The sequence below is a fragment of the Gymnogyps californianus genome, chromosome 15 (genome assembly GCF_018139145.2).
Source record: "Gymnogyps californianus isolate 813 chromosome 15, ASM1813914v2, whole genome shotgun sequence".
NCBI lineage: Eukaryota > Metazoa > Chordata > Aves > Accipitriformes > Cathartidae > Gymnogyps > Gymnogyps californianus.
The window spans coordinates 4,244,375-4,259,567 of NC_059485.1; the positions used below are offsets into that span (position 1 = coordinate 4,244,375).

The 15,193-nt window shown below is 43.3% G+C and overlaps 1 pseudogene; it reads right to left on the reverse strand.

The window, feature by feature from the left end:
- Nucleotides 1-9,270: 9,270 nt before the first annotated feature.
- The window catches only part of LOC127022546 (myosin-16-like), a 28,992-nt pseudogene continuing 23,069 nt past the window's right edge, over nt 9,271-15,193 (reverse strand).

Consider the following 15,193-nt stretch of genomic DNA (forward strand, 5'->3'; position numbering starts at 1 on the left):
CCGGAGGTGGGGGAGTCGCGCGCTGTGCCCGCGCCTCACACAAAGGCGGCGGGCGGGGCGTGCGCGGGCGCGCGGTGGGGCGGGCGCATGCGCAGTGAGGTGTTCGTTCCCCTCACGGAGGGGCGGGAGGGGATGAGTGGGCGAGGGGCTGCGAGGAGAAGGAGCTAAGTTCTCCCAGGGAAGGGAGTTCTTGTCACCCTCTGGTGCTTTGTAGCCTTTTGAGGTGAGGGAGGCTATGGTCGCCCCTGTTGGAAGGGGCGGGAGCTAGGTGTCTGTGGGCTCTCTGGATTTGGGGAGTCCCAAAGTGCTGCTGGAGGGGCTGGTTTGTGTGAGGTCTCCCGAGGTGAGGGTTGGCAGGGGAGAGCTGTAGCCTTGGGGAGGAGGTTGTGAGGAGTTGAAGGGAGACCATTTGGGCTTCTTCAGTGTAGGCTGACTTACAGAGAGTTGGAGAGCTACCGTGCTGGGTGTCTTTGTGACCTTCCTCCCTTTCAGAGGCTGAAGGATGGAAGGAAGGCGCTCTCCACTGCAGGGGATAACAATCCTATCCTAACTCATTCAGATGCTGTAGGACTTTCCCTCCTATCTGGCTGGAATATAGAAAGAAGTGCATTTGCAGTACTGTGCCCTACTCTTAATCCCCTTGAGGAGCTGCGTGCTGGTTGGGGTCTTACAGTTCGGGTCCTGTAAAACTTCAAACTCCATTGCCTGTGAGGTTTTGTGAGCTCAAGTACAACACCACCACAAAAAGGCAAGTATGGGGGAATGGGGAGAGATTAGTGACTCCCAGATATACTGAGGAGCAATAGAGTAGCGAGTTTAATTTCAAATCTGAGAGAAAATAAACAATTTATAAGCATCTAGAAGGAAACAAGAAGGTGAATGCTAGCCAGTATGGCTTTGTTGTGAATGAATTGAGCCAATCTAATTTCCTTTTCTGGCAGCATAACAAGGCTTGCAGATAAGGGAGAAGCAGTATATGTCATAGATCTTGATTTTTAGTAGAGCTTCTGACACTGGCTTGCAGGATATTCTAATAATAAACTGGGAAACCAGTCTAGATGATACTGCTCTAAGGGAGTTGCAAAACTGGTTGAGGAAAAACATACTTGATATCAGTGCCTGTACAGGGAATTACACTGGGTCCATTACTCATCCATGATGAAATAAAGAATGTAATTATTGCATTTGAAGATGAGATCAAGTTTGAAGGCAGAATAAACACAGTCATAGAACTAGGATTCAAAATGGGAGCTCTATGGAAAGAATAGGATGCAGTTCAGTAGCAGGTGCGGTGCTGTACGCTTTAACATAATCAACTTCAGAATTACAAGACTGGGAAGAATTGGGCAGCTGGCTGTGCTGCAGGAAAGGATGGAGGGGCTGCCGTGGGTCATAAGCTGAATAGGAGTCCGTAATGTCTTGCTGTTGCAGAAGAGGCAAATGCCATGCAGGTCCATATAGGTAGGAAAATGCTAGTAACGCATATGCAGGAATCCTCTGCTGTGCTGCGCTAGAAGAGTACGTCCAGTCCTGGACTGGGCTCTGCACAAGAGAAATATGGATGATTTGGAGAAAAAGGTGGCAGTAATGATCAGAGTCTTTGAACGCATGACTTTTGCTGAGCCTGTTGAGAGGACAGAAAACTGAGGAAAGATGTGGTAAGTCTTCAAATAGATAAAAGGCTGCTGCTATGAGGAAACGAACAATTTGTTCTCTTATGTCCACTGGGGGTAGGGCGAGAAGTCATAAGTGAAGATAACAGCAAGGCAGATCTAGGTTACAGTGAAAAAAAATTCTCAGTGATACCTTTGAAGTAGTCAAGCCCTGTGTTGGACTGACTCGGCAGGGTGTGGGGCTCTTCTTAGAGGTTTTTAAGAATGAATCAGACAGATGTTTGTCAGAATGGCAAAAGTGCAATATAAGATCTTGCATTTGGGAAGGAGGCTAGAGTGGATGGTCTCCTAAATCAGTGTTACTGTGGTTCTGTAACTGAGATATGTAATCATTGCAGCCCTTATTGGCTTAACGATAAGACTAGATCAGCTGCACAGATTAAAGGTACGCAACTAGGCCAAGTAAAATTACATAACAGGAATGAAATTATGTTTAAGTATGGTTTTATGTTTACAAATTGATTTTCACCAGATGGAGTGAAACTATCTAAATGAGGAACTCTGCAGAGCTTTTAAGCATTAAAAGCTAAGGCCCTATCTCCAGCGAAGCTTTCCTGAGAATTTTCCACTGTTGTTCTGCTGTATTGCTGATACAACTATGCCGTGCTAATCCAGAAAGGATGCCAATGTTTTTGAGATTAAGGCCTCAGAAGCAAGACTGAACTGATCTTAGTGGAAGTAGTTTAGGTGCAGTCTGACCTTAAGATATATATGAAAAAGATTTGAGCTGGGACATTGTCATGCAGCGAATGCATGCAGATGGGTAGCAGCTAGTCAAAAAGAGGTCTTTTGGAAGCAGACTGTTACATATACAAACAAGTAATTGTGGATGAAAATACTTGCCTTGAGAGGCATTGTAGATGTGCATTGTTCACCCCAGTATTTGAAAATATAGCAGTTCCCAGCACAGTGTCATATCATGCCTGATGTTTAAAAGGAAGATGCAACAAATGTAATTTTTTCCCCTAATTGTATTCCCTGCTTCTCTAGAACTGCTATCTAGAACACAGTAATTTGTCAAAATTGGGTTTCATCAGTAATATTCTTGAATGATGATTTAAATAACTGCAAATCTGGGATTTTTAAGCAGGAAAAGTCCATGTATCCCTATGTCCTGCTTTTTTGCCACTTAATACTGTGTCCTCCTTGCCAGCTCCTGTTTTAACTTTGTGGAGTGTGTGCGATGGTCATAATACAGAATGAGAAAGAAGGAAGACTGCTCCCACTGCGTGCAGCTTGACCAGACTTTTACAGTGCAGTCTTTTTGCATACTGGCTTTCTAGGTAATGATGAGCTTGATGCTGACTGCTTTCCCCTGCTGCCAGAGAAGATCTGTGATGAAGCAGGTAGGAGCCTGCGTGTTCAGGCCGGCAGGCCCCTAGGCTCAGGCTCTAAATGACTACCTTCAGAGCAAAGTATAAAGTGTGTGACATCTGGCAGCATCTGCGCTGTTAGCCTGCTTTTCAAAGGTTGTATGCCTAAATGCAGATGTTCCACTTGTCCACGCAGGGCTTGGTGAACAACAGCAGGGTGTTTGGATGACAGCAGTGTTTTACTCTAGCTCCTACAGAAAATGATCACTAGAAAAGAAACAGCAGCAGTGTTTGTCACCATTTTTTTAGATTATGGTAGCAAAATTGTACATTGGCATTGTTCACATCAGCTGGTTCGAGGCATTCCCTAAGGGTCAGCCCTCCTAGTTCTGTAATTCTCCCCCAACCAACAAAGTCTCATGTCCTGCAGACTGTACCCCACTGTGCTGCCGCAGGAGCTGTTTCTGCCTCCCAGCTTGTTTGAATTTGCACTTTCTGTGCTACTCTACTCTCCTGTTGCAGCACCCTGCTACGGCTAGCATCTTAGGTTTGAGCAGCAACCCTGAACACTATGTTCTGCTGTCTCGCTGCAAACAAGTTCACATTTTTCCCCGTACAATAAACTTTATTAAGACTATGAATGAAGGCTATTGATTACAGGAATTATTTGCACGAGATGGCCCAGATCGCACCTTCTATCTTTGACTTGAAAAATCCCAAATCTGTGTTAGCACAGATCCTTTTCAAGTAGTGCTGGATATCTTCTATCATTCCAGGTATACTTGAGGAGTATATTTGCAAGTTTTCGGGTCTGACACACAGATAATTCTTCTATCTGCAGATCATTGCACGCTTTTTCTGTCTTCTAGTCTTTTTCCCAGGTAGGCCACTTCTTGATATCTCAGACCTGTTGTTTTAATCAGTACTACAGCAATTTTTCAATGGGCAGCTCTTGGCAAGATACACAGTACTGTGGAAGAAAAGAGGAGACTGAAGCTGTGTTGCAGTAGCATCTTATTTACCTTTCAAAACCTTGCTAAGACAGAAGGTAGAAATGCTATAATGTCTAGGCGCATTTGATAAGCAACCCCTTGTTTTTACCCCAGAGGAAGGAGAGGGAGTAGGAATTGGGTGGTACTTGCCCTGTATAGTTTTGGTCCCTGTCTTCCCTGCTAGACTGCTGGAGTGTACTGAAGTGTCCTGGAGTACTGTTCCAGGATGAGGTGGGCTTTTTCCTCACCCAGTTGCTGTGCAATTTTGGTGCCCTTGAGATAAGATTTAGCCCTTAATGTGCATTCCTTTTGGAAGTAGAAGGATGCTACTCTTTTCCCCTGTCTCTTTTACCATTAGTGAAGACACATCTGTACTAACCATTAGCCATTTCAGAACTTATCTCTGTGCATAGGGACTTGTGGAATACCTCTGTTCCCTTTTGTAGGGAACTGCATGAGTCACCTGGTGTTGAGAACACACCTATGTTTTCCTCATCTCCATCCCACACCCTTTTCTGCTCTAATAAATTCATGGCAGGTGGGTTCAAACATGCAAGCTCCAGCTTTGGTGCCTATTCCTCAGCTACTGACACAGAGGAAGAGGACTGAGGCACTTGGATAACCTCCCCAGAAAGCGAGCCCTTTGCTTGCTGAGACACAATGCCTGGTGTGCAGTTTGTTTAGAGCTGATTCAGCCATCCCATCTCCCTCTCCTCTGTGTCATCCAGTTCATGTATGGTCTTCCTTTACTTGGCCAGGCTCTGGTTAGCCTCCTGTTCCTGTACCAGAAACAGTTTGATTTAACAAGAGAAATCTTTGCACTGGAAAAAACTGACCTGGAACATGTCCGATATCTGTGCATAATGACATCAAGGTGAAGAGTACAGTCATGACCCTGAAGAATGGTAGTTAATAGGTATTTTTTAAATTGTGTGTTCATGTCTGCACATATTAGAGACTGTATTTGAGGACAGAACGTGGCTGCAAAGAAGGGAGAGGAGAAGAATCCTTCGTAGAGAATGATGCACACTTTTGGGTGACTGTCCTGGTTTCGGCTGGGATAGAGTTAACTTTCTTCCTAGTAGCTGGTATAGTGCTGTGTTTTGGATTTAGTAGGAAAAATAATGTTGATAACACACTGAGGTTTTTAGTTGTTGCTAAGTAGTGTTTATACTAAGTCAAGGATTTTTCAGCTGCTCATGCCCAGCCAGCAAGAAGGCTGGAGGGGCACAAGAAGTTGGGAGGGGACACAGCCAGGACAGCTGACCCAAACTGGCCAAAGAGTTATTCCATACCATATGACGTCATGCCCAGTATATAAACTGGGGGGAGTTGGCCAGGAGGGGCAGATCGCTGCTCGGGAACTAACTGAGCATCGGTCGGCGAGTGGTGAGCAATTGCATTGTGCATCACTTGTTTTGTTTCTTTTAGTATTATTATTGTCATTTTATTATTATTATTATTATTTTCCTTCCTTTCTGTCCTATTAGACTGTCTTTATCTCAGCCCATGAGGTTTGGGTTTTTTTTTTCGATTCTCTTCCCCATCCCACTGGGTGGGGGGAGTGAGCGAGCAGCTGCATGGTGCTTAGTTGCCGGCTGGGGTTAAACCACAACACTGTCTCAAAAGGTGCATGCAAATCTACAATGGGCCACGTGTCTAGGGATGCTGTCGGTATAAATTGAACGTGTGCTTCCTGCAGTATGTGTTTTGGAGAGGCAAAACCTGGTGTGTGCAAGGTGCGACTGTGTGATCACAGACTGTCTCAAGTTGGAAGGGACCCATAAGGGTCATAGAGTCCAACTCCCAAGTGATGAAACAGTGAGCTGGAGCAGGGAATATGTACAGCCTCCTCAATTTGCGTCTTCTAAGTTTACGGTTTGTTCTTTTGTGGAAGACTGGCTCCTTTAGAGGCCTCTTGTTGTTGTGCAGAATTTTCAGTCTCCACACGGTGTTTCTGTTTGGAGTCTAGCTCTGTGTCCAGTTCCTTAATCTGAAAAGGAGCAGAAGGATAATTGAAGTGCAATTATGACAATCAGAAAAAGAAATAGGAAGATGGTATCTACCCAAGGAATTTGAAGCTACTTGTACTCTAGAGTTTTGTTGCACTTGAAAAATAAATGGCAAGTAATGCCACTGATGACAGTACACCTTGCAAATTCTCCTTCGTGGGTGTAGATCAGCTGCTGATACCAGTGTCTTGTTACTGCTGTACTCAAGCACCATAACGATTCTGATCGATGAGTTCTGCACAGAGTGCAAAGTGCTGAAGTTCTCTTGTGCTTCAGTGAGTTGAGTGTCCTACATGCATCTTTTCTGCCTAGTCTGGATTTCCTTAAATTAGTGCATTCCCTTTGGGACATGTTGGTTGTTAAATGAAAATGTTCCTTTTCAGGTATTTGTGCTGAACGTGGAAGCTCAGGTGCAGGAAAGAGTTTCATAGCTGCTCTGTTGGAATGATCTAATGTATTTGTACATGTTTTTCTTACCCTGGAGTTTCATGATAGTGCTTTTTTTTTTTCTCCTTTCAGGGCTAACTGCTCAGCCTATTCCATCTTGACTTACAGGTCTTTTATTGCAATTTAATAGTTCTTCTTAATCTTTTCCAGGTGCACATAATGATCCTGCTCCTGACACAGATCTTTTGCCACACACGAAGCCTGTGAGGAAGGTATGAAACAGATCGACAGCACAGCTATTTATACAGATCATTGAAAGCTAGCATATGTAGACCCGATATCTGTATGTTACCTTCTGAGAAATTTGGTCATACCTTAAATTTTTCTGTGTATCATAGGCTGCCTTTCTAAAGACTGGATCCACAGTTCACTGCAATCAATGGAAGTAATCCCAGCTGACTTGGACAACTCTAGATCAGACCATAAACCAGGTGGTGGTATGCTCGCTTAGTACCACTGGACTAGTCAAAGGTATTATCCCCACCTGTTATTAAGTCAATAGCTTTACTTCTAATGACACTTCAGGCTTTTATTTCTACCATTCAATGGAAAGAGGGTGGCTGAGAGCGTGCTGTAGATGGAAGGTGAAGATATTGTCTGAACATGCAGTAGCTGAAAGCACAAAGGTGGCAGAAGGCTCAGCCTCGCTCTGGGAGGAAATGCTGTGCATTAAATCCACAGCTAGCTATGATATTTCTGAAGTGCCAGTTGTCAGCACAGTGCCAAAGGAGCAATCTGCTCGGTGCTGGCAACTTTTCTCCCCTCTGTGCCAATTACGAATGCCATTGACTAGCTGGAGAGGGAAGCTGGCCTCCTCTTTGTTGGAGGCCTGATAGGTGTGATGAGTGGAGTTGTGTAATAAGTGAAAGAAAGGACAAATCGAGAGGAAATGGAGGAATTCCTCAGGGTGCCATCTGTGATGTAGATTACCAGGGAGGCAGAGAGGAAGTGGATTTCTTCTTTTGTGGATTAATTTTGCCAGGCTGCAATCAGTGAGCTAACATGCATTCTGCTTTTCAGGATCATAAAAAGCAATGCAAGTGCTAACATGTATTATTAACACTATGCTTTCAGATCAGCACTGGAGAGAAATAATGGAATATATACCTTAAGGTTTCCAGCTACCAACATAAAGGGCAGAAAGGTGGGGAGGTGAGTTACATCAGCCACAGCTTTCTTTGCTCTCTCATCAGCTGCTCAGTACTCACTGATGATTTCCTTACGCTCATTAGTTCTGTGTTGAAGGCCAGGCTCCGGCTTTCATTTAATAGTAAGCAGACTGATTCTAGAGGGCAGAAAGAAGTCTTAGAGACCCAGAATGTCTTATCTGCTCTGTTCTTCCATCTGGCTCTCAAAGAGACGATTTGTGCATCATGGTTTTCTGTGGAGTTTGTTTTTTCTCTATAAAATTGTGCACTGTTAAGCCAAGTGGGATTCATCCCCACTGGATCTGCATTATGGAACTTTAGGACCTGTGTATTTACTTGCACGCTTAAATGAGAACTAAAGTGATGATACACTTCTGAGGCAGAAATAGACCCTGTTGATTATGAAGGCCTTGAGTCTGAGTCTGTTTTGCTGAATTTCTGTATATATGGATTTGAGTTTATCTACTAATATTATTTATTTCAAAGTTATGCTGCGGTAGCAGCAGCTGGCTTTGGACCCAACTGAAACTGTATTTGATTGCTTTCTCAACAAATATAGTCTCTGCTCCACAGTTTACGATATGTATGTGTCTCTTTATCTCATGGAAAATATGAGCCCCACAGCTCATTTAGTGCTTACTGTTTACTGATATGAATCATTGGAGGACTGTTGTTGCTGCTGTAAAAATAATAAATAATAAACACCCCTGCCCCCCCAAGGAAGGAGAACTACAAAGGCTTTAATAGAAAAACTGCATTCTAGCAACACAAGCTGCTCTTCAGCAAAACAACATAATGTAAATGTGCCATTGTGTTCCAGAATGCTGCACAAGTTCTGTGCTATGTAGGTTTTGTATAACAAATAAGTTTAAAACCCCAAATTTGGTATGGAGATAGCAGTTCACCTGCTAAAAATGTATCCTTTTATTATCAGTCAATTGAAAGTGAATGTATTGGTTGCATTTTTAACCTATTTGAATAAAAGCCACATTTACGACTCAGTTTTTATAACTGATGTCCCATAATTGCAGCTGAGAAATGCTTCTTGTATTATCAGTGCTTGCCAGAAGTTATACTCTTCTCCTTGGAAATGTTAGCACGTGTGGTCTTTATGGAAAAGAACTGCAGATTGTCATGGTGAATGTTAAAGTAGCTTCTTAAATCTATGCACAAAATGAAATGGCAGGTATGTTATTTCATACTGCAATCTGTAACGCAAGGATGCTTAAAATTTCACTAAAATGGATCTCCCTGTGGGCTACAGTCTATGGAAGAAATCTGAGCACCATGTAAACAACTAGTAAAACTATAGTTTCAGTGGAGGCAGAATTTTACACTGTCCCTTTTAAGGTGGGTTTTTCAGAAGTGCTCAACACTGTCTTAACTCTTCCGCCGAATTTGCTAGAAGTCTTTTCATAGGCATTGCTAGGAGCAAAGCTGGGCCAAGATGGTGCTTTTTTAAAAATCCCGCTATCAGTGTAATATCTCTAAAGATGGAGCTCTTCGTGTTCCATAGAGTTATCAGACCTATCTTATAGACCACTGTTATATTTATCCATTATTGGCCTAATCTTGCACTTCTTACCCAGAGTTAAGATTTAATGTTAAACCATTTGCACATAAACCCTCTGACAAGATAGCTGTTGCATTAATAGTTCTACTTTCTCTGTACGTGGACATTGAGTTCACTGCATCTTCTCCATGGCCTCTGCCTGCTCCAGGAGTTTGCAAGAGTGCTTGCTGCCCTCGAGGCCAGTCTGCACTTCTTCCAGCTCTGTCTGTAGCGGGCAGAGGCGGCATGTACTGCTCCTGCAGCTTCTCCTCATGCTGGTAAGCATCCTGATCTGTTTAGATCCGAAGATGAAAGATTAAATAATGAAGGGAGAGGAAGCTGAAAGATGTAGGAGGTCTCTCTACAAAGCTGTTCTTTAAGGTGATGCCAGATTTAAAAATAATCTAAAAAAACAACCCCCCCCAAAAACCCCCATCGCTGGATCCCAGTATCATGTATGTCTGTCTTACGTCATTGTAGCCATGCCAACTTTAAGACAATTACTTCTGACTGAGGCTGATGTAACTGAGGACAAGTTAGGTTTGAGTGTGTGTATATATGTATATACACGTGTATAGAGAGAAAGAATCTTTGTTGTTATTCTTTAAGTTACTAAAATTGGATTTTTGGCAGCAGTTGTATGACTTTATTCCAACAAAGAGACTAGCCTTTTACTAATTTACTAGTAAAAGTAATTTACTTAGTTTTATTTTAGAAATGAAGAGCCAAAGGAAGCTCCTTAGTTTTACATCTCTGTTAGTTTCTAGTCCATTTCTTGGCTATCCTGTTCAAACAGCAATTACAACTTCTTTTAAAAGCAGAACTTTTTGTTTTAATTACATATGAATAGTTCTTTGGGTTTCTAGTTTGACAAAAGCTGATACTAATACTTGTCTTGTATAAGGTTTGTTGGAACTAGTGCAGACTGAAATTGGTATGAGTGGGAGAACCAGGGCTTTTGAATATAAATTCTCAATTTGTTCAAGATGTCTGTCTAAACAAGAGTACATAATCTACTGCTTTGTTGCTTAAGCTGTAAAACAGAACTGGTACGCTTTTCCGTCCAGGGACCTGCTTCCACCCTCTCCAGTTTACCTTGACATGCTGTTGCAGTTTATTCAGTGTCCCTACAAGCTCACTCTTGTTCCTCTCGGCACGATCCAGTTGCATTTCCGTGCTGGTCAGGTCAGTGTCCATCTTCTTGAGCCTGAGAGCTTCAGCACTCCACTTCAGTCTCCAGACTCGCCTGCAGAGACTCAGTTGCATGCTGGTGATTATTTCTGCAGAGTCCAGTGAAGCATATGGTACAGCATTCTGTTATGTTGAGTCTGATCCAGCTTTTGTATCAAATTATTGCCCACTAAGTAATAAAAATACAGTAACTTTTCAAACCTGTTTAAAACTGAGGTACCAGGATTTTGCACCAAGCCATTCATGAATACCTTCTTTTAAAACATAGGGCTAGGAGAGCTTTGAAGAGGTTGTCTTTAAAAATCTCCTGCCTAAAATCTGGATGACCTCCTGCTAAACCAGTCCCACTAGACAACGTGTGACCAGACTGCACTTAACTTCCAATAATGGAGACTCTACAACCTCCAGACAATCTGGTCCTAGGAGTAATGCCCCTTAACAAATATAAAACTTACCTAGTGTCTAACTTAAAACCTCCATGCTGCAGCCTTTGCCTGCGGCTTAATGTCATATCATCGCTATACCTGGTTGTTTCAAATTCTTCCTTCTCATGTTCTCCTGTCAATGTCAGCTTTAACCTGAGCCACTTTGAGCTGAATGCAAATCAGTTTACTTTCTTCAGCCTGCAAGGAAGGGTGCAACAGATGGATGAATAAATGCCCTTTGTGGGGTTATACATACAAAATCCATCTGATGGAATGTGGGCAGCAGGCACCAGGCTGGCATGCAGCTTTCACATCTGTAGCATTGGTACCTCCAGGGAAGACTCTGCTTCCTCCAGTGCCACCTGCAGTTCCTCCTTCTCAATCTCCAGTCTCTGTCTTTTGCAGCTCATGAATGCTTTTCCCTCCCTCCCCCAGCTGATTGATTAGATCCTTAATTTCCTCTAGGGAAGAAAACGGATATTTCATATGATAGGTTTATTTCAGGACTGTGAACTTTACCAAGTGCACTAGACAGATTCTTTGAATGGAAATGGCATGAAATGGTTCCAGTCACTTTATATCAGCTGCCCTTTTCCTTCGTTGCTAAATATTATTCTGCATTTCTGAATGAGCCCTGCTAGCTGCATGTGTTCATGGAGGTGGAAGAATGAAGTCCATTAAATCAAGAGAATTTTTTTCCAGTTTTTATCCAGCCTTCTCCTCTCCCCCTTTCAGATGGTTGCTCTTACAAAATGAAAACAGGACACCACATCATCTCTCTGCAGCAGAATGGGGCTCTCTGCCAGCTGATGTAGGCCATAGCAAAGGGTTGGGGGAGATAGCCCAGAAAGCACTGGGTCTGTGCCAGAGAGTCCATCACTCTTTTCTGTTGGCCACAAGGGCAGCAGATTGTAGCGTCTTCTAAATATTTACAGTGTCGTCTTCCAGCCTCCTGTACGAGATCAATTTTTGCAATTTACAGAAGTGTTTTTTAAAAAAAAAAAACAAAACAAAAAAAACAAACCAAAAAAACCAAAAAGGAGCCAAGGCAGCTGGGCTCCTTGTACAGCCAGTGGGGGAGAAGCGATGCCAAGAGAGAGACTCTGAGCAGGAGTTTAACTGACGTGCTCTGAACTGATTCCTGGAGATGTCTAATCCTCCCCACTGAGGTTAAAGGGAATGTCATCTTCCCAGGGTAAAGCCGGCCATTGTTAATAGTCCCCTAAGTGAATTGCTCAGAATTAGAGAGAATGCTGGTAGCCAGAACTGGGACTGCAGCCTGTGTCTTGTTTAAGCCTAATGCTGTAACCAGTCCGTTATTCCTTTATGTGGTGCTCTAGTGATGATACCTGGCCCAGCCTGGAGTGATGACCTCCTAGTATAACAGCAAGTACAACCAACCTGCTATTGTGATTGCATTTTGAGGGTTCAGAAGGGACCTCGATCCTGAATGTTATCCCCAGAGTCTGTTCCCTGGAAGCAGTACGCTGGTACTACTTACAATCTTGGGTGATCCGACAGGGGTGGCGTGTGTGTGAGTGCAGACTCTGTCCCAAGAGCAGAGTCTAACCTGCAACTTTAAGTGTTGTATGTCCCCAGAGAGTGAAAGCACTGCTAGAAGTAAGAAAAGTGGAATTGGTACTGGAGGACACCACAAGCGATCATTCAGTAGGAATCAAGGGGCTTATGATTTGCAGGGTTTTTTAACATCAAACCAGTACTTACCCTGAAGAGCCTTGTTCTCCTTCTTCATAGATTCCGGGTGCTCCAGGGATTCTTCATAGGCAGTCTTAAGCTCAAGATTTTCAGTTGTGTACATTCCTTCTGGGAACTATCCACTTCCACCTGCAGCTCTTTGCATTTTTTGTTGCCATTCTGCTAGCATCTTATCAAAGGCTCTCTGCTTCTTGTCCAGGGCAGCACAAGCAGCATTGGCCTGGAAAGATAAAGCCAAGCATTCACCGGACACAAGTTGTCTTTACACTTCACTTCTCTGCGTGTCCTGCCAGCTAGTCACAGCTAAATTGGCAGCCACTCTGATGACTGGCAGAGATTCTCTTGGTCACCCTGAATGGATGATTAAAATGTTTACAAGGCTTTCTTTCCTCACCATTAGGAATTTAACAAGATCACCCAGTTCCCATCAGCGTGATAGTCTTCCTTGCTCCTGCAGTTATAATGATGCTGCTGTGGAGCAAATGTTTTCCACTTCAGATATTCCTTGTGCAGATGTGCTGTTAGTAATTGCCTGGGTTGATTAGTGTGACTCTTTCTATTTCAAAGATGATTCGGTTACAAACAAGATGTTATTCAAGACTATTTTAGACTGTGTTTAACTGCTTGTCATAAAGGCAAAGAATAAAGGTACATTTTTCTTTCCTAGGAGCTTTTAATCACAAATATTCTACATATCCTTATGATCCGCACATGCGTTCAGATACCATGGTGACAAGCACACCACAGGAACCATAGGATAAAGAACTGCTTCGTTAAAGTGCTGGTGAAACAGATTTTTTCAGCCCAGTAATGTAATGCTGTATGTGGGATTTTCGGCTCTTGAGACCTGTTCTAAAGCCGACTGCAGTCATTGGCAGATACCCAAGGACTTCAGTGGATTTGGAGCAGCCTTTGTGCCTATTTTAAGTAACATTTTTATTCAAATGTCCCACAGTTGCACTACTATTCATGCTCTTACACTAACACTAGCAAGAGCAGAAATACTAATTTAATGAAGGAGCGTTTGTTGCTAGTGTTTAAACTACATGTTGTTTAGATCTGCTTTGAGTATGGTAGTTAATAACCAGCGGCCAACCCACTCGTACTGCAACACTGAAAAGTTCAAAGCAGTATATCATTATCCTTAAAAAGAAGATGAATACCTTGCCTTGCAGTAAAGGAGGGCTTTTGCTTTAGCTGTACTCTTGTTTCTGGAAGTCAGTTAATGAGCTTACGAGAAGCATGCTGCGTGCTCCTAGGAAGTAGCTGCGGCTCTCATCTGGGTTTTCTCTTGATGTGATAAATCTTAGCTTTGCTTCTCATGGCCATACAGGTTACTTGACGTTTAATAGAGAGATCTTAAAATCTTAAGAAATAAGAGACCAGTCCAAAGCTGACCTGAGTTAACAGAGAGACTCCCAGGGCTTCCAGTACCAGGTCTTAGATCTTGCTGGTCAGGCTTGTGCTGGATGCACTCTTGAATGGCTGGATTTCTTGCCTTCTCAAGGTGAACAGTGAGGTACTCCACTTCGTTCTGAAGCCTCTGCTTAGTTTTCTCTGTGTTGGCAACCCGGGCTTGGACTGATTCAGCTGTCTCCTCTGCTTCTTGGAGCCTCACAGCCAACTTTGTCCTGAGGGAAGGAGGGCAGAAATATCCTGGTGAGTAGTTCATGGAGTGAGGAGTGGTAGGAGTCAGCAGCCCTCATCTCCTAGAGCACCATCACTGTTTTCACCAGCGAAAAGGTGAAATCCTGGCAGCAGTCTCAGAAAAGGGACTGTAAAACCATTACTAGGATGTGGCTGATTCTTCCCCTCCCCTGCTAGATATGGCATATTGGGCTGCAGCTCATGTCTTTATTGCTGGATTGTTACCTTGTGATAGACACTTCCACCTTCCATTCGTGTCGGATATTGTCTAAGAGCAAAGCAGCCTCCCTCCCTTGTGAATATCCCTGCGTCTCAGTATAAAGTCATGCAGAGATGTAGTAGCTTATTCCATTTGTCTCAACTTGTTCAGGAACACAGTGAAACCCTCCAGATGCCTTAACTTTTGTTGCTATTATGTGAAAGCACCCTTTATGTTAGCTCTGTTAGAGAGACTGCTACAAAGATTGGCTCAGCTTCTAGCCTGTAATACCAGATCTCAAGGACCAGATTCTAAGGGGTTTAATCTGGTTTGGTGCTTGCTTTATCCTTAGGAAGTGCTAGTGGCTTTTGTAGGGCTGCTGGAAGAGTAAAGTCCTTGTTGGAATAAAGAAAGGCTATCCAAATTCAAGACTTTATCAGAAAGGATCAGTGTTGGTTTTCTGTTGTCAGTGTACAAGTGTTAGGTCTCAACAGTCTCTGTTTATTATTGCAATTATTCTTTTCTTTCTCTTGGCTGGAGCCCTTTGCTTTCTCTCTGTCTTACCAAATTGAGTCCTAACAGATCACATCTATAAGCTGTGACTCAGCAGCCAGACTAAATGATGAGACTGCCGTAAGACCCATCCCAGACTCCCTGAAAACTGAGTGCTCACTTGGTTTCTTCCAGCTCTTTGGTTCTTTCAGTGGCATCAGTCCTGTGTTTAGTCCTCCAGATTGTGACTTCAGTATGGAGTTTAGAGACCAGGCACTGCAGTTCAGCTTTGCTTTCCTCCTCTTCCTCCAATTACTCTTTCATCAGGTCCAAATCATGCTTGGTGGCTCACTACAGCAGCAGTGCAGGACTAGAGATAGCACAGC